The sequence below is a fragment of the Triticum aestivum genome, chromosome 6B (genome assembly GCF_018294505.1).
Source record: "Triticum aestivum cultivar Chinese Spring chromosome 6B, IWGSC CS RefSeq v2.1, whole genome shotgun sequence".
Lineage (NCBI taxonomy): Eukaryota > Viridiplantae > Streptophyta > Magnoliopsida > Poales > Poaceae > Triticum > Triticum aestivum.
In genome coordinates, this window is record NC_057810.1 from 652,291,133 (window position 1) to 652,312,239 (window position 21,107).

Sequence of the window (21,107 nt, forward strand, 5' to 3'; positions counted from 1 at the left end):
TATATGGGATCGATTGAGTCCTTGACATCGTGGTTCATCCGATGAGATCATCGTGGAGCATGTGGGAGCCAACATGGGTATCCAGATCCCGCTGTTGGTTATTGACCGGAGAACGTCTCGGTCATGTCTGCATGTCTCCCGAACCCGTAGGGTCTACACACTTAAGGTTCGATGACGCTAGGGTTATAAAGGAAGCTTGTATGTGGTTACCGAATGTTGTTCGGAGTCCCGGATGAGATCCCGGACGTCACGAGGAGTTCCGGAATGGTCCGGAGGTAAAGATTTATATATAGGAAGTCTTGTTTCGGCCATCGGGACAAGTTTCGGGGTCATCGGTATTGTACTGGGACCACCGGAAGGGTCCCGGGGGCCCACCGGGTGGGGCCACCTGCCCCGGGGGGCCACATGGGCTGTAGGGGGTGCGCCTTGGCCCACATGGGCCAAGGGCACCAGCCCCAAGAGGCCCATGCGCCTAGGGAACCCTAGAGGGAAGAGTCCTCGAGGGGGAAGGCACCTCCGAGGTGCCTTGGGGAGGATGGACTCCTCCCCCCCCTCTTGGCCGCCGCACCAGATGCCATCTGGAGGCTGGCCGCCGCCCCTTGGGGTGGGAAACCCTAAAGGGGGTGCAGCCCTCCCCTTCCCCTATATATATTGAGGCATGGGGCTGCCCATAACACGCGATTTGATCTCTGGTTGGTGCAGCCCTGCCCCTCTCCCTCCTCCTCTTCTCCCATGGTGCTTGGCGAAGCCCTGCTGGATTGCCACGCTCCTCCACCACCACCACGCCGTTGTGCTGCTGCTGGATGGAGTCTTCCTCAACCTCTCCCTCTCTCCTTGCTGGATCAAGGCGTGGGAGACGTCACCGGGCTGTACGTGTGTTGAACGCGGAGGTGTCGTCCGTTCGGCACTTGATCATCGGTGATCTGAATCACGACGAGTACGACTCCATCAACCCCGTTCACTTGAACGCTTCCGCTTAGCGATCTACAAGGGTATGTAGATGCACTCTCCTCCCCCTTTCTACTCGTTGCTGGTCTCTCCATAGATAGATCTTGGTGTTACGTAGGAAAATTTTTGAATTTCTGCTACGTTCCCCAACACGGACATACGCGACAGCGTCAACATCATCTGAGCATGTGTGTGGTTGTCCAGTTGCATGTCTTTCACTAACTAGTCTATCAAAGGATCGTCTTTTTTGTGCGATCGCATGTGCAAAAGCATCCCGGGGCTTTCCAGCATCTTGTGATTGTGGTTGAGTTGAACCATTTCTATCACAAATTTGCCATCCTTCCTCTTTTTGACTCTAACCTTTGCCTTGCAGCCAATCCTTTTTGATGTCTTCTGACATACCCGGTGATAATCTGACACAGTCTGCTTGTGCGTCCCTTCTCTTGAGCAAACAATGTAGGCATTTGTCCTTTGTTTTGCCCTTTTGCATATGCCAAACCCTACACATCTTGCATAATTGTTATAAAAGTCCCATGCCTTGTCGTGCATGGTGAACTTCATTCCAGCAGCAGGTACGAGGTTCAGCGGCATGTTTTTATCCTGCATTAATTGCAATGCTCTATGAGATAATTTGTTTTGTTCTGTTTTTTAAATACGAGAGTGCATACGAGTTTAATAAAGCATTGCAATGTTCCTAAGTTTTCAGAAGAATCCAATGTATTAGATGCTAGGTCAAACCTCACAAGAAATATCAGTGTGCACTGCAATGTTATCTGAATGGACTACAACTATTTTTTTCAGAACATAAACTTACATGTGTGTAGAGTCGTTCACCCGATGGTGTTTGCAGCTCGCCGGGTTGTATTGGACATGGCGGGGTTATAGTAGATCTGTGTAGTTGAGGATCTCGTGGCGGCAATAGTGAGGAGGGTTTGTACCTGATGTTTACTTTTGACCGAGGCACCGTTGGTGGTCGCATCGTTGAAGTTAATGCAGCAGGTCTGCTTGGATCTCTGTGTTTTGGTGCAGCAGGTGGACGTGGTGGTAATCCAGTGTTGTGACGATGTCTCGGTGGATTGGTTTGAAAATTTTGGAGCAGTGGCACATCATCATAGCCATAATCATCATCTGCTGCAACATCATGTTCAACTGCGTCATCATTGTCTGTTCAGACATGCTGTCCAAACATAGTGAACTCATGCTTATACTCTGGGTTGAGAACTGTTATTGGCTCATCTTCATCGTCATCATCTTCATCATCCCGTTGGTGAGTGCCTTCCCAGACGAATGTGACATCATCGTCATCTTTGACTACATCTTCTTCCTGGGAAAAAGCTTCTTCCGGAGAGTATTGCACCCTGTTTGTTGTCGTGAAGAATCCTTGAGGAATCTCAGGGGTAACCTAGCCAGTATCTCTTTCAGAAGAAGCTCCACTCTTCTGAAAGTTGTTGTTCTCAGTGCTGTCAATTATGCGCGGCATTTTGTATCTGTTGAACGTCATTTCCTGCACACAAAATGACCGAGTTGCATTGTCAGGTTAAATGAACTGAATCATGCGAACTGCATTGTGTTCAAAATGGTACTGTCAAAGTATTGCAGGATGACTGCATCACCCCGCAAGGTGAACTGAAGCAACCGCACTGCATCGTTATCCGTAATGAACATATACAAGCATACTGCATAATTGAGCAAGTGCACTGCATTTTCTCCAACAACGAACCAAACAATCGCACTGCATAGTTTTTGTAGGCGTGATGTACTGCTTTACTGCTTTGTCTAGGATAACTACACTGAGATGGTTGAGGAAGTGTACTGCTTACAGGAGGAAGTTCCCTTCTTGTCCGTCTGCGCAACTTTCACGTTCGCCCGTGCAGTCCACTTGCCCTTCAGAAGTTCATGAGCGGTCTGGACGTTGCTCAAGGTGAACGGGGAAGGAGGATTTGCTCTGAAGGTCGATGCAGACTTATTCCAAGAAGCTGCCATGGATGAAGCAACCTTGCGCACAGTCCTCCTTGCTCGAATTGGTTTGAAGTCGAGGTAGCACCAATCCACATGTGATGAAGTACAGCTAATTGCAGGCCCGAGGGAGTTCGGAGGCAGCGCTACTGAGCTGCTGCCATGGAAGAAGGCCGATATGCTAGTGGGGGAGGTGTTGCTTGGTGCTTGCCGCGGAAGAAGGTCGAGAGGCGATGAGCGGTGGCGCTGCCTGGCCGGTGCCGCAGAAGAAGGCCGAGAGGGGAGGGGCGGTGTCGCTGCTGGCCGCCACCGCGGAAGAAGGCCGGGAGGGGAGGGGCGGCGGCGCTCCCAGGTCGTCGCCACGGGAGAAAGTGGGGAGGGGAGGGGCGGCATCGCTCCCAGGCCGCCGCCGCAGGAGAAGGTCGGGAGGGGAGGGGCGGCGGCGCTCCCAGGCCGCTGTCGTGGAAGAAGGTCGGGAGGGGAAGGACGGCGGTGCTCTCAGGCCGCTGCCGCGATAGAAGGCCGGGAGGGGAGGGGCGGCAGCGATCCCAGGACGCTGCCGCGGTAGAAGGTCGGGAGGGGAGGGGCGGCAGCGATCTGTTGGTGGTGTGCAGAATAAGGCTGGTGTTATTAGAATAAGACTCTTAAGGGGTGTTATCATAATAGACCACCCTATATATATATATATATATATATATATATATATATATAGATACTTTTCTCCTCTCGGCCTGGATGGTCCCATCTCCTGGCCTATGGCTTGCCTAAAGATGGTCATGAGTAGGATTGTTTTATTACCTAATATTGGCTAGCCAATTTGTCGTTAAAACATAAATAATCCTATCGGGCCACAGTGCTAGTCAGCAAAAGTCAAAGTGATCAATAAGGTTTTTTTTAGACACCCTCACCAAGATTTATTCAAAAGTCTGAAATATTTACAGGTAAAAATAGCAACTCCCCATACTGGCCTAACCACACATGCGTGCCAAAATCGAGAGTTGATCAATAAGGTGGAAGCTCCTTAACCAATTCCATCTCACTCCACAAGGCCCATGCCAGCATCACAAGTCCAAGCAAATTTTTGAAAAGTGAACATTTTCTAAAATATTTTGTGAATACTTTTTAAAACAAAGAGAACATATTTTGAAAACTGAAACCTTTTGTGATATTTTTCAAACTTTTGAACATTTTTAAAAACATGAGCATTTCTTAAATTTGGAAAACACGGACACTTTCGAAAATTTAAACATTTAAAAAAGTGAGGAACATTTTAAATGCAATCATTTTTATCCCATTTTCTAAATCAAACATTTATAAAAAAACCCTATCACTTAAAAAATGGGAACATTTTGTAAAAATTTCAACAATTTTTGAAAATTCCGAATAACTTTCTAAAATATGAAAAAAAAACTGTAAAGGAAAAAAAGGTTCCTAAAACCAATAGAAAATCTTAGAGAAACTTTACTATGTAAGCTAATTAAGCACTCATCTCACTCGTTTGTGCGAAATGGTACATGCGTCTTTCCCGCTTTGACCTCACACGAATAATTTGGGATTTCAAAGCAAATCCCCTAAAAATCTCGTGGTATCTGTTGGAGTTGTGTCAAATATTATGTTCGCATAGGTTACATCGTGTGTCTAGCCCCGCTATATATGAGAGGCCTAGGATACAAGTGTCCTACTTGGACACGACCCCATATCCCATCTGAACACAACACAACTACAAGTCCAATTGTAACCTTCCGGTACATAATATTCGACACAACTCCAACGAACTCCACCTTGGCGAATATTCTCCACCACCCTAAATTTGTCCATGCATCAAACTTCCATGTACATTGGACTTGAGGTTATGCCATGAGTACCGCTGCTACTCCAAAACTCCATATGACTCCACCTGCAACTTGTAGTCCCTCCTTTTCTTGACCACAGTCAACGCTCGAGCAAAATTAAATTCCTTGTTACTCTAGTTTGTGCTCCCAACTTCCAGAGTATCCGTCCAATGCCATCACACACTGATCACTGACCTGCATGAAAGTGAACAACTCACATATTGGGTGTCACACATAAGAGTTACTTGAACTCAACATCACTGCTCCTTTCTTCACCGCCTACCTGAAACTTGAAGGAATTTCACTGTTGCTTGTAGTCATCCTGAGTCAAATTCACAGTTGTCTCACCACATATATGACCACCAGAGCCCTGGCCCGTCTCCATGCAACGTGCATACCGCACATCTTGCCGCTATTACCGCGTCGAGCCTCCGCTGTCCCGGTCAAGTCTCAAGGGTCGCGAAACCACACCACTCAACCCCCACTACAGAGTACCACCGATCATCACCGACCGATGACGAGTTTCATGCTTCCATCAGACTACTAGTCCCCAGTCTGAACTACGTGTCCCTCAATTTTCCACCTTGATGAATAGGCCTCGATTCCCTGGATCCTTACATCGTAGCCCCTCAATCCAACTCCACCTTCAACATGACTCCATGGTGGTTGTACGTGCCACCCCACGCCCTGTCGACTCCAAGCTCTCATGTGCACCATCTTGAATCAACCCCGCGCCATAGTCTTGTCGAAGCCCCACAAGCCCTCGGGGCTTGCGCCACGTGTTTCCATGCCTAGAAGTCGGTCACCATCAGCACCACGCTCCTATGTCGTCGTCGCCGATCGCGCCACCATCTTCTGTACCAACCGACTCACGTCGATTCGTCAGACTATCTAGTCCGACCCAACCAAACTTCTCCAACTGCATGACACGCTCGAGGCTCCCAAATCGTCTTCCGCGAATTCTCATCCATCACATGATACTTCCATCTTAGCTGACATGACTTCCCGCAACACCTTCAAGCATCTCTGTTGTGCCAACAAATTTTTCATCCATGCCTACCATAACCCAAGGTTTTCAGTCCCATCGAACTTCTCCATGTCAAACCTATGAAAAATTAACCGAGCTGCATCGCGATGCCCCAAGTACACAAGCAAAACCTGATGTGGTACACCCCTATGTACTAATAGCAAAATCCAACCAATCTTGGTCTTCACGTGTAACCGCTCCTTGGCACGACTCCAATACTAGCAAACGCCTTGTCAATGCCTCTCTTGCTAATTCCGATATATGCATATCCTTGACGGATTTCTTTATTTCGCTGACTGATTTGCCTCTTGCCTGAACGCACGTGTCCTTTTTTGTCCAAACAAATCTCTCGGTCCTGATTCCTTCGGCTCCCTACTCATAGCACAACACAGCAACAGCCTTTCCCAACCCGATCCGCTTGCATGCCATGCATGAGGATCCGGTTAGACGAAGGGGCACGTATAGGAGATGACCTAGGCATGATTCTGCTGAGTCCTACCGCTTTGATCCTCACTATCATTATGAACAGGAGAGCAGGAGGAGGGGCCCCAAGCAGGTCTGGATTGCAAAGGGTGGCTCAACAAGGCAGGATGACCATGACGCCTTCATTTGCGACACGAGGCAAAAAACTTCCTTGGTGTTTGATCGCATCTCTGAGAATAGTGCTACATCAGCGGACCCCAACTCCCGGGCCTGCCGAGACCAATGAATCTTCTTGCTTGGAACTGTCGAGGCTTGGGGTTGGACTCGACAGTTGGTGAGCTGCGTGACCTGATCAGGTCCTACAACCCAGCGGTGGTATTTCTCTCGGAGACAAAGAAGAAGGCTTCTGCTATGGACATGCTCAAATGGAGCCTTGGTTTCTGATGTGGGGTGGCGGTGGATTGTCAGGGCCTGAGTGGAGGCTTTGCTCTTTGGTGGAGAGATAGTATTTCTGTTACTATCCATCCTTGGTGCCAATATTTCATTGATGCGGTGTTGGAGTGTGAGGGGAAATCCTTTAGATTCACTGGTTTCTATGGGGAACCCCGCACAGATTTGCGTAAGAAGTCTTGGGATGCTATCAGATACCTCAGGGCTCAAGACAACCGGTCGTGGCTATGCGCGGGTGATTTCAATGAGGCGATGTTTCGCTCAGATCAGTTGGGCGGCAACCCGCGAAATTTTAGCCAGATGGAAGACTTATGGGACTGCCTGGATAGTTGTGGCTTGGCGGACCTGGGTTTTTCAGGCTACCAGTATACGTGGGATAACAAACATGAGGGCTCTGAAAACATACAAGTTCGATTGGATCGTGCAGTTTGCAATGAGGAGTTTCTCTCCCTTTTTCCTGAGTCATGTGTGGAACATCTAATGACAGAAGAGTCCGACCACCAAGCTCTTTTGATCCATGCTTTGGAGACGGCTCCAAATGCAAACAGGAGAGGATCGGTTGGTGCCGCTTCGAAGAGGCGTGGACCAGACATGAGAGCTACACTTCCATGGTGGAGGAGGCATGGTGGGCTGCTGACCATGGTGGACAGGGGCTCACGGCCCTATGTCAACGGCTCGCTCATACCGCGGGCAGCATGCAGTTCTGGGCTCGGGAGGTCTTTGGCTCTATCCGTCGGCAGATCAAGGACCTGAAGAATCAGCTTGTTGATGCTAAAACAAGGGCGATCACCATGGAGTACTCGCAGGAAATCAAGGCCATTGAGGATCAGCTCAAGGAAGTTTATGAATGGGAAGAGGTGTTCTACAGGCAACGGTCGAGAATTGATTGGCTACAAGCGGGGGACCAAAACACCAAGTATTTCCAAAACCGTGCCTCGCATCATAAGAGGAAAAACACTGTTCACGCCCTCGTGCGCGAAGATGGCTCTTGTTGTACCACTGACGAAGATATGCGAGAAATGGCTGCGGCGTTCTATGAATGTCTCTTCACTTCTGAAGGCACATCTGGCGCTCAAGCACTGCTACAGAATATCCCTTCCAGTGTTACAGAGGATATGAACTCGAAGCTAGGCACTCCTATTTCGGACGCTGAAATTGAAGTGGCTCTTTTTCAGATGGGGCTGACCAAATCCCCGGGGCCAGACGGATTTCCCGCACTCTTTTATCAGCAACATTGGTCGCTGTTAAAGGTTGATGTTTGCATGGCGATCCGCGAATTTCTAAGCGGGGCAGCTGCTCCGGATTCTTTCAACTCTACAGTCATAGTCATGATCCCAAATGTGAACTCACCGGAGTCTCTCTCGAAGTTCAGGCCTATTAGCCTGTGCAATGTGTTGTATAAAATAGCTACCAAGGTGTTGGCTAACATATTGAAGGGTATCATTCCTGTTCTGATCTCGGAGGAACAAAGTGCCTTTGTGCCGGGTAGGCTAATCACGGATAACGTGCTTGTGGCGTACGAGTGTGTGCATGCAATTCGCAAACGTAGAAGAAAGAAGAGTCTTTCTGCGGTCAAGCTAGACATGCTAAAAGCTTATGATAGGGTTGAGTGGCACTTTCTGGAACAAATGATGGAGAAGTTTGGCTTTGCTAGAGAGTGGATCATGATGGTTATGAGGTGTGTCACCACAGCTAGCTTTTCTGTCAAGCTGAATGGAGGGCTGTCCCGACGCTTCACCCCCTCTAGGGGCCTGCGGCAAGGATGCCCTCTCTCTCCCTACCTATTTTTGTTCTGTGTTGAGGGGTTCTCGGCGCTGCTTAAGGAAGCCCAAGAGGATCAATCTATTAAGGGTGTGTCATTTGGGAGCACTGGCCCTCATGTGACCCTCTGATACGTCCATTTTGCATCATGCTTTATATCAATATTTATTGCATTATGGGCTGTTATTACACACTATATCTCAATACTTATGGCTATTCTCTCTTATTTTACAAGGTTTACCATGAAGAGGGGGAATGCCGGCAGCTGGAATTCTGGCTGGAAAAGGAGCAAACATTGGAAACCTATTTTGCACTGCTCCAAAAATCCTGAAACTCCACGAAACTTATTTTTGGAATTAATAAGAATTATTGAGCGGAAGAATAACCTCAGGGGGCCCACACCCTGGCCAGGAGGGTGGGGGCGCGCCCCCTGTCTCCTGGGCCCCTTGGTGGCCCTCCGGTGTCCATCTTCTGCAATATGAAGGCTTTTACCCTGGAAAAAATCATGGGCAAGCTTACGGGACGAAACTCCACCGCCACGAGGCGGAACCTTGGCGGAACCAATCTAGGGCTCCGGCGGAGCTGTTCTGCCGAGGAAACTTCCCTCCGGGAGGGGGAAATCATCACCATCGTCATCATAAACGATCCTCCCATCGGGAGAGGGTCAATCTCCATCAACATCTTCAGCAGCACCATCTCCTCTCAAAACCCTAGTTCATCTCTTGTATCCAATCTTGTATCCAAACCACAAATTGGTACATGTGGGTTGCTAGTAGTGTCGATTACTCCTTGTAGTTGATGCTAATTGGTTTACTTGGTGGAAGATAATATGTTTAGATCCTTAATGCATATTATCACTCCTCTGATTATGAACATGAATATGCTTTGTGAGTAGTTGCGTTTGTTCCTGAGGACATGGGTGAAGTCTTGCTATTAGTAGTCATGTGAATTTGGTATTCGTTCGATATTTTGATGAGATGTATGTTGTCTTTCCTCTAGTGGTGTTATGTGAATGTCGACTACATGATAGTTCACCATTATTTGGGCCTAGAGGAAGGCATTGGGAAGTAATAAGTAGATGATGGGTTGCTAGAGTGATAGAAGCTTAAACCCTAGTTTATGCGTTGCTTCGTAAGGGGCTGATTTGGATCCATATGTCTAATGTTGTGGTTAGGTTACCTTAATACTTCTTTTGTAGTTGCGGATGCTTGCAATAGGGGTTAATCATAATTGGGATACTTGTCCAAGTAATGGCAATACCCAAGCACCGGTCCATCCACATATCAAATTATCAAAGTACCGAACGTGAATCATATGAGCGTGATGAAAACTAGCTTGACAATAATCCCCATGTGTCCTCGGGAGCTCTTTTCTCATTATAAGAAATTGTCCAAGATGATCCTTTGCTACAAAAAGGATTGTGCCACCTTGTTGCACTTTATTTACTTTCATTGCTTGTTACTCATTACAATTTATCTTAGCACAAAACTATCTGTCACCTACAATTTCAGTGCTTGCAGAGAAAACCTTACTGAAAACCACTTATCATTTCCTTCTGCTCCTTGTTGGGTTCGACACTCTTAGTTATCGAAAGGACTACGATAGATCCCCTACACTTGTGGGTCATCAAGACTCTTTTCTGGCGTAGTTGCTGGGGAGTGTAGTGCTTTTGGTAAGTGTAACTTGGTAAGGAAACATTTATATAGTGTGCTGAAATTTTCTGTTACTTGTCACTATGGAAACTAATCCTTTAAGGGGCTTGTTCGGGGTATCTTCACCCTGACCAGAAGAGTAAAGAGTTGCTCCTCAACCTACTGAACCTATTGAAAATATTTACTTTGAGATTCCTTCAGGTATGATAGAGAAACTACTAGCTAATCCATTTGCAGGAGATGGAACATTGCATCCCGATTTACACCTTATCTTTGTGGATGAAGTTTGTGGATTATTTAAGCTTGCAGGTATTCCCGATGATGTTGTCAAAAGGAAGGTCTTCCCTTTATCTTTGAAGAGATATGCATTGACATGGTATAGGCTATGTGATGATACGGGATCTTGGAATTATAAACGACTGAAGTTGGAATTTCACCAGAAGTTCTATCCTATGCATCTTATTCATCGTGATCGTAATTACATATATAATTTCTGGCCTCGCGAAGGAGAAAGCATCGCTCAAGCTTGGGGGAGGCTTAAGTCGTTTTTACATTCATGCCCCAATCATGAGCTCTCCAGAGATATGATTATTCAAAAATTTTATGCTTGGCTTTCTCTCAATGATCGCAACATGCTCGATACTTCCTGTGCTGGTTCTTATATGCTGAATACTATTGAATTCAAATGGGACTTATTGGAAAGAATTAATCACAACTCTGAAGATTGGGGTTCCGATGATGGTAAGGAGTTAGGTATGACACCTAAGTTTGATTGTGTTAAATCTTTTATGGATACCGATGCTTTTCGTGGATTTAGCGCTAAATATGGACTTGACTCTGAGATAGTAGCTTCTTTCTGTGAATCTTTTGCTACTCACGTTGATCTGCCTAAGGAGAAGTGGTTTAAATATAATCCGCCCGTTGAAGTAAAAGTAGTTGCACCTATTACAGTTGAAGAAAAGACTGTCACCTATAGTGATCCTATTGTTCCTACTACTTATGTTGAGAAACCTCCTTTTCCTGTTAGGATAAAGGATCATGCTAAAACTTCAACTGTTGTTTGTAAGAGTAATACTAGGACTTATACACCTCCTGAGCAAATCAAAGTTGAACCTAGTATTGCTATGGTTAAAGATCTCTTGGATGATGATTTAGATGGGCATGTTATTTACTTTTCTGGTGAAACTGCCAATATTGCTAGACCCGATACTAAGATACATAGACATGTTGTAGGCATGCCTGTTATTTCTGTTAAAATAGGAGATCATTATTATCATGGCTTATGCGATATGGGTGAAAGTGCTAGTGCAATACCTATTTCCTTATACAATGAGATTACGCATGATATTGCACCCGCGGAGTTAGAAGATATTGATGTCACTATTAAGCTTGCCAATAGAGATACTATTACACCATTTGGGATTGTTAGAGATGTTGAAGTCTTGTGTGGGAAAGTTAAATATCCTGCTGATTTTCTTGTTCTTGGTTCCCCACAAGATGACTTTTGTCCCATTATATTTGGTAGACCCTTCTTGAACACTGTTAATGCTAAGATTGATTGTGAAAAGGATGTTCTTACAATTGGCTTGGGGGATATGAAACATGAGTTTAATTTTGCTAAGTTTCGTAGACACCCTCGTGATAGAGAATCACCTAGTAAGGATGAGATTATTGGTCTTGCTTCTATTGTTGTGCCTCCTACTGATCCATTAGAACAATATTTGCTAGACCATGAAAATGATACGTTTATGAAGGAAAGAAGGAAAATAGATGAAGTGTTCCTTAAACAGGAACCTATGCTGAAACACAACCTTCCCGTTGAAATTCTTGGGGATCCCCCTCCACCCAAGGGTGATCCCGTATTTGAACTCAAACCATTACCTGATAATCTTAAGTATGCTTATCTTGATGAAAAGAAAATATATCCTGTTATTATTAGTGCTAACCTTTCAGAGCAAGAAGAAGAAAGATTATTGAAAACTCTGAAGAAGCACCGTGCTGCTATTGGATATGCTCTGGATGATCTTAAGGGCATTAGTCCCACATTATGCCAACAACAAATTAATTTGGAGGAAAGTGCCAAACCAGTTAGAGATCCTCAACGACAACTGAATCCCAAGATGAAAGAAGTGGTAAGAAAGGAGATACTAAAGCTCCTTGAGGAAGGTATAATTTATCCCGTTGCTGATAGTGATTGGGTAAGCCCTGACCATTGTGTTCCTAAAAAGGGAGGTATTACTGTCGTTCCTAATGATAAAGATGAATTGATCCCGCAAAGAATTATTACAGGTTATAGGATGGTAATTGATTTCCATAAATTAAATAAAGCTACTAAGAAAGATCATTACCCTTTACCTTTTATCAATCAAATGCTAGAAAGACTATCCAAACACACACATTTTTGCTTTCTAGATGGTTATTCTGGTTTCTCTCAAATACCTGTGTCAGCAAAGGATCAATCAAAAACTACTTTTACTTGCCCTTTTGGTACTTTTGCTTATAGACGTATGCCTTTTGGTTTATCTAATGCACCTGCTACCTTTCAAAGATGCATGATGGCTATATTCTCTGACTTTTGTGAAAACATTTGTGAGGTATTCATGGATGATTTCTCTGTTTATGGATCCTCCTTTGATGATTGCTTGAGCAACCTTGATCGAGTTTTGCAGAGATGTGAAGACACTAGTCTCGTCTTGAATTGGGAAAAGTGTCACTTTATGGTTAATGAAGGCATTGTCTTGGGGCACAAGATCTCCGAGAGAGGTATTGAAGTTGATAAAGCTAAAGTTGATGCTATTGAAAAGATGCCATGTCCCAAGGACATAAAAGGTATAAGAAGTTTCCTTGGTCATGCCGGTTTTTATAGTAGGTTCATTAAGGACTTTTCTAAAATCTCCAGGCCTCTGACTAATTTATTGCAAAAAGATATTCCTTTTGTCTTTGATGATGATTGTGTGGAAGCATTCGAAATACTTAAGAAAGCTTTATCACTGCACCTATTGTTCAGCCACCTGATTGGAATTTACTTTTGAAAGTATGTGTGATGCTAGTGATTATGCTGTAGGTGCTGTTCTAGGGAAAAGAGTTGATAAGAAATTGAATGTTATCCAGTATGCTAGTAAGACTCTTGATACTGCCCAGAGAAATTATGCTACTACTAAAAAGTAATTCTTAGCAGTTGTGTTTGCATGTGATAAGTTTAGACCTTATATTGTTGATTCCAAAGTTACTATTCACACTGATCATGCTGCTATTAAATATCTTATGGAAAAGAAAGATGCTAAGCCTAGATTCATTAGATGGGTTCTCTTGCTCCAAGAATTTGATTTACATATTATTGATAGAAAGAGAGCTGAGAACCCCGTTGCAGACAACTTGTCTAGGTTAGAGAATGTTCTTGATGACCCACTGCCTATTGATGATAGCTTTACTGATGAAAAATTAGCAATTGTTAATGCTTCTCATACTGCTCCTTGGTATGCTGATTATGCTAATTACATTGTTGCTAAATTTATACCACCTAGTTTCACATACCAGCAAAAGAAAAAGTTCTTTTATGATTTAAGACATTACTTCTGGGATGACCCACACCTTTATAAAGAAGGAGTAGATGGTGTTATTAGACGTTGTGTGCCTGAGCATGAACAGGAACAGATCCTACGCAAGTGTCACTCCGAATCCTATAGAGGACACCACGCTGGAGATAGAACTGCACATAAGGTATTGCAATCCGGTTTTTATTGGCCTACTCTCTTCAAAGATGCTCGCAAGTTTGTCTTATCTTGTGATGAATGTCAAAGATTGGTAATATTAGTAGACGTCAAGAAATGCCTATGAATTATTCTCTTGTTATTGAACCTTTTGATGTTTGGGGCTTTGATTATATGGGACCTTTTCCTGCCTCTAATGGTTACACACATATTTTAGTTGCTGTTGATTACGTTACTAAGTGGGTAGAAGCTATTCCAACTAGTAGTGCTGGTCATAACACTTCTATTAAAATGCTTAAAGAAGTTATTTTTCCGAGGTTTGGAGTCCCTAGATATCATATGACTGATGGTGGTTCACATTTTATTCATGGTGCTTTCCGTAAGATGCTTGCTAAGTATGATGTTAATCATAGAATCGCATCTCCTTATCACCTGCAGTCTAGTGGTTAAGTAGAGTTGAGCAATAGAGAGCTCAAATTAATTTTGCAAAAGACTGTCAATAGATCTAGAAAGAATTGGTCCAAAAAACTTGATGATGCATTATGGGCCTATAGAACTGCATACAAAAATCCTATGGGCATGTCTCCATATAAGATGGTTTATGGAAATGCTTGGCATTTACCTCTAGAACTTGAACATAAAGCATATTGGGCTATTAAAGAGCTCAACTATGACTTCAAACTTGCCAGTGAAAAGAGGTTGTTTGATATTAGCTCACTTGATGAATGGAGAACCCAAGCCTGTGAGAATGCTAAGCTATTCAAAGAAAAAGTCAAACGCTGGCATGATAAAAGAATACAAAAGCGAGAGTTTAACGTAGGTGATTATGTGTTATTATTCAACTCTCATTTAAGATTTTTTGCAGGAAAACTTCTCTCTAAATGGGAAGGTCCTTACGTTATCGAGGAGGTCTATCGTTTTGGTGCCATAAAAATCAACAACTTCGAAGGCACAAGTCCGAGGGTGGTGAACGGTCAAAGGATTAAACATTATATCTCAGGTAATCCTATCAATGTTGAAACTAATATTATTGAAATCGTAACCCCGCAGGAATACATAAGGGACACTTTCCAGAACGTTCCAGACTCTGAAAAGGAATAGGTATGTGGTACGGTAAGCAAACCGACTCCAAAACAATTCTAATGGCAATTTTTATCAGTTTTGGAATATTTAAGAATTTTAGGAAGAAAGAAGTAGTTCGGGAAGGACACGAGGCCTCCACGAGAGTGGAGGGCGCGCCCACCCTTACTGGGTGCGCCCCCCTGTCTCGTGGCCACCTCGTGTGCCTCTCGGACTCCGTTTTCTTGCATGTTACGTATTTTCGTCGATAAAAATTCATTATATAAACTCCCGAAGGCTTTGACCACCGTATCACGCAAATATCCTCTGTTTTCGTTTCGAGCTGTTCTGTTACAGATTTAGAGCAGTATGTCGTCTCGGGATTCGAAAGGACAAAGCTATGTGGCTGATTACCTTGCAGACCCTAAGGTCTACGGGGACTTGGGGCATGATGGCTGGACCTCTGAAGAAGAGGAAGACTATGAACCTAAGGGAAAAGAGGAGACGAGTTCAGACGAAGACGAAGCCCCATTACCTCAGCCTGGGGACATGCATGTGGAGTTTAAAAAGTCAAGCCTCCCTAATAGAGCAAAGAAGCCAAAGATCGAGTCTATCCCTTTTCATCTCTTGCAGGAAAATAAACAGGAATTGTGCAAAAGAGTATTAAGCCTTGAGAAGGAGATCGAGGACCTAAAGGAGAAAAATACTATACTCAAGCGTAAATTGAGGAACAAGCCTACATCATCAACAACTCCTACTTCACCACCTCCGAGGACATAATCACATGGGTATGGGCACTCCCCTTGGCAATTGCCAAGCTTGGGGGAGGTGCCCCGGTATCGTATCACCATCACATTCCTATCTTTACCATTTTATTTTAGTTCGATCCTTTTAGTAGTATCTTGATCTAGTAGATTGAAGTTTTAGTATCAAGTAGTTTTGAGTTTTGCTTTGTGATCTCTTTATGTAATCGAGTCCTTGAGCTATCCAGATTAGTGTTGAGTCAAGGGCTTTGCTATGTTGCTATGATCTTGAGAAAGTAGAAAGAATAAAAGAGTTCATATTGATCTTATGGATAGTAATGACTTCACACATAGAAAGTATGAGGCATAAAAGTTGTTGAGAGTTGATAAACGTAGTTTTGGTCATCATTGCAATTAATAGGAAGTAATAAGGAAAGAGAGGTTTCACATGCAAATATATTATCATGGACATCTTTTATGATTGGGAGCACTCATTAAGTATGACATGCTAAAAGAGTTGATGTTGGACAAGGAAGACAACGTAATGGTTTATGTTTTCTCACATCTCACTTAAAGTATATTGTCATTGACCTTCCAAACATGTTGAGCTTGCCTTTCCCCCTCATGCTAGCCAAATTCCTTGCACCAAGTAGAGATACTACTTGTGCTTCCAAATATCCTTAAACCCAGTTTTGCCATGAGAGTCCACCATACCTACCTATGGATTGAGTAAGATCCTTCAAGTAAGTTGTCATGTTGTAGGCAATAAAAAATGCTATCTAAATATGTATGACTTATTAGTGCAGAGAAAATAAGCTTTATATGATCTTGTTGTGGAAGCAATAAAAGTGATGGACTGCATAATAAAGGTTCACATACAAGTGGCAATATAAAGTGACATTCTTTTGCATTAAGATTTCATGCATCCAACCCTAAAAGCACATGACAACCTCTGATTCCCTCTGCGAAGGGCCTATCTTTTACTTTATGTTTTTACTTTATACTTGAGTCAAGGTGATCTTCACCTTTCCCTTTTTCATTTTATCCTTTGGCAAGCTCCTCGTGTTTGAAAGATCATGATATATATATCCAATTGGGTGTAAGTTAGCATGGACTATTATTGTTGACATCACCTAAAGGTGAATACGTTGGGAGGCAACACAATAAGCCCCTATCTTTCTTAGTGTCCGGATGAAACTCCATAACCACAAGTATTGCGTGAGTGTTAGCAATTGTAGAAGACTACATGATAGTTGAGTATGTGGACTTGCTGAAAAGCTCTATTCTTGAATCTTTTTGATGTTATGATAAATTGAAATTGCTTCAATGACTGAGATTATAGTTTGTTAGCTTTCAATGAAGTTTCTGAACCATACTTGACATTGTGAATTGATTGTTACTTGAGCATAAGAAGTCATATGAGAAAATCTATTTATGTTGCTGTTACAAGAATGATCATGATGCCCTCATGTCCGTATTTTATTTTTATCGACACCTCTATCTCTAAACATGTGGACATATTTTTCGATTTCGGCTTCCGCTTGAGGACAAGCGAGGTCTAAGCTTGGGGGAGTTGATACGTCCATTTTGCATCATGATTTTATATCAATATTTATTGCATTATGGGTTGTTATTACACACTATATCTCAATACTTATGGCTATTCTCTCTTATTTTACAAGGTTTACCATGAAGAGGGGGAATGCCGGCAGCTGGAATTCTGGCTGGAAAAGGAGCAAACATTGGAAACCTATTTTGCACTGCTCCAAAAATCCTGAAACTCCACGAAACTTATTTTTGGAATTAATAAGAATTATTGAGCGGAAGAAACACCTCAGGGGGCCCACACCCTGGCTAGGAGGGTGGGGGCGCACCCACCCCTACTAGGCACGCCCCCTGTCTCCTGGGCCCCCTGGTGGCCCTCCTTGTCCATCTTCTGCTATATGAAGGCTTTTACCCTGGAAAAAATCATGGGCAAACTTACGGGACGAAACTCCGCCGCCACGAGGCGGAACCTTAGCGGAACCAATCTAGGGCTCTGGCGGAGCTGTTCTGCCGGGGAAACTTCCCTTCAGGAGGGGGAAATCATCACCATCGTCATCATCAACGATCCTCCCATCGGGAGAGGGTCAATCTCCATCAACATCTTCACCAGCACCATCTCCTCTCAAAACCCTAGTTCATCTCTTGTATCCAAACCACAAATTGGTACATGTGGGTTGCTAGTAGTGTTGATTACTCCTTGTAGTTGATGCTAATTGGTTTACTTGGTGGAAGATCATATGTTCAGATCCTTAATGCATATTATTACTCCTCTAATTATGAACATGAATATGCTTTGGGAGTAGTTACGTTTGTTCCTGTGGACATGGGTGAAGTCTTGCTATTAGTAGTCATGTGAATTTGGTATTCGTTCGATATTTTGATGAGATGTATGTTGTCTTTCCTCTAGGGGTGTTATGTGAATGTCGACTACATGACACTTCACCATTATTTGGGCCTAAAGGAAGGCATTGGGAAGTAATAAGTAGATGATGGGTTGCTAGAGTGATAGAAGTTTAAACCCTAGTTTATGCGTTGCTTCATAAGGGGCTGATTTGGATCCATATGTCTTATGTTGTGGTTAGGTTTACCTTAATACTTCTTTTCTAGTTGCGGATGCTTGCAATAGGGGTTAATCATAAGTGGGATGCTTGTCCAAGTAAGGGCAGTATCCAAGCACCGGTCCACCCACATATCAAATTATCAAAGTATCGAACGTGAATCATATGAGCGTGATGAAAACTAGCTTGACAATAATCCCCATGTGTCCTCAGGAGCTCTTTTCTCATTATAAGAAATTGTTCAGGCTTATCCTTTGTTACAAAAAGGATTGGGCCACCTTGCTGCACTTTATTTACTTTCATTGCTTGTTACTCGTTACAATTTATCTTATCACAAAACTATTTGTTACCTACAATTTCAGTGCTTGCAGAGAAAACCTTACTGAAAATTGCTTATCATTTCCTTCTGCTCCTCGTTGGGTTCGACACTCTTACCTATCGAAAGGACTACGATAGATCCCCTACACTTGTGGGTCATCACCCACCTTCTCTTTGCTGATGATAGTATCGTCTTCCTGGAAGGGTGCCAAGAGAATTTGACAGCGCTCAAAGATATCCTAGAAAAGTATGAATCTGCCTTGGGCCAAAAGGTGAATCTTCAGAAGTCTTCAATATTCTTTGGACGGGGCTGCTCGGAGGAGGTTAAAACGGAGCTGAAAAATGTTATTGGTATATCCTCTAAGGCGCTGACCGAGAAGTACCTTGGACTCCCAACACTGGTTGGCCGTTCAAAAGTTGGTACTTTCAAGTACCTCACGGAAAGCTCTAAAGGGAAAGTGGGGGGGTGGAAAGGCCAAGGCCTCTCTAAGGCCGCTAGGGAGGTTCTTGCCAAATCATCCCTCCAAGCTACACCTATGTTCATCATGAGCTGCTTCCAACTCATCAAGAAGATGTGCCAGAACCTGACATCTATCTTGTCTAAATTCTTGTGGGGGGCAACTGATGGCGAAAAGAAAGGTGCATTGGATCTCCTGGGAAAAAAATGTGTGAAGCTAAAAGACAAGGAGGGCTGGGATTCCGCGACTTTGAAGCTTTTATCCAAGCTCTGTTGGCCAAACAAGCTTGGCGCATTCTGACATGTCCTTCCTCCCTTTGTGCGAGGGTGTTGCAAGCCAGATATTTCAGTAATAGCTCGATCATGAACGCAGCCTGCCCCTCGTTTGGGTCCTTTACTTTCAGAAGCATTCTTCACGGGCGCGACCTGCTCCGGGCGGGCTCCATCTGGCGCATCGGAGACGGCTGAAATGTTCACATCCACCACAGCAATTGGATTCCCAGGAATAGCTGTCCGCGTCCGCTGGGCCAGATCTTCATGCCGGGGGTGACAAAAGTTGCAGACCTTCTGACCTCGGATGGCTCACGGTGGGACAGTGACAAAGTTGACTCCATGTTCTCAGCGGATGATGCCAAGGACATCAAACAGATCGCCGTTGGCGGCCCTGGCACCGACGACTACCTGGCTTGGAACCATACGAAGTCAAGAGAGTTTTCTGTGCGATCCGCATACCATCTGCAAATGAGTATGAAGAATGCACGCTCGGGACGGCCCGAAGCATCGAGCTCTGTGAATAAGCATCGGGGTTTCTTGGCACTCTGGGACACTAGTGCTCCAAACAAGACCAAAATCCACATGTGGAGATTGATCAGGAACGGTCTTGCTGTGGGTTCCGAGCTTCTTCGCCGTCGTATCAAGCCGGAAGTGTTCTGCCCTGCTTGCGGCAGGGAAGAAACCATTCTCCACAGGTTCTGGGGCTTCTCTCACTCTCAACTTTTCCGGGATCTGCTCCGCACCAAGCACGGCGTCGCTGTGGCTGCCCCGCCTCTCCACTCCGAATCTCACACGGCGCTGGCTCGGTGGCTTCTATCTTGGTTCTCTGAAGCGGGCGATGATGAGCGGGCGGCCATGGTTCAGGCGGTCTATGGTCTTTGGCTCGCGAGGAACGAGACACGGGAGGGCAAGCGGATTGCTGCTCCGGAGGAGATCTCCGTAGGGTTCTTCGTTGCATGCAGGACTGGTGCATGGCCCATGATACTCCTGCCCGTGTTCCGACGGACAAACCTGTTCAGCGCTGGGAGGCCCCGGATGCTGGTTGGTTCAAGGTCAATTCTGACGGGGCCCTAGCCAGAGGAGGTGCCAAGGGTGGCGGTGGTGCAATTATCAGAGATCATAACACGGGGTTCGTGGCGGGTGCATGCTATTTCTTCCCTGACATTTCTGACCCGGAGGCTGCTGAGATTAGGGCTAGTTTGGAGGCGGTGGACCTGGCGAGGGATCTTCATGTTCAGCGCATCCATCTCGAACTTGACAGTCACGGCATCGTCGGCATGATCAACAGCCCCAACAAGAACATGTCTCCGGTTGGGCCTTGGATCGAAGAGCTCAAAACTCGGCTTCGTGGTTTCTTAGACTCCAGAGTTACCTGGGTTAGGCGCACGGCTAATGTGCCTGCCCACAAACTTGCTAAGTTAGGTGTTGGTGACGAGAGGTGCCATGTGTGGCTTGAGGTTCCTCCAAGTTGTATTCTGGATGCTGTCTCGGATGACATTCCGAGCCTAGTTTAAATATATTCATCCCTCAAAAAGAAGCAACAGCCTTGCACAATGCACGCGCACAGTCACGAACCGCCGGGGCCCTAGAGACCACGCACGCAGCTGCTCCACGTGCATGGAACAGCACGCCTCACGCCAGCCCGTGCATCGGTCCGGGCGGCTGCCATCCGCCTGCGCTTGCTCCTGTCTCGGCTGCTACTGGACCTTCACGTCTCGTTGCTGCTCCTGGTTCCAATCGGATCGATCCATCCAATCTGACTACTGCTTGCGCCGTACATCGCGCCGCCGCCAAGAACTTCTGCCCGGTTCCAATTGCTTCTTCCAATCTCGCCGAGAACCATGCCGCAGTCGGCTGCATCTCAAACTCAATGCTTCCTCTAGATCAACAATCCA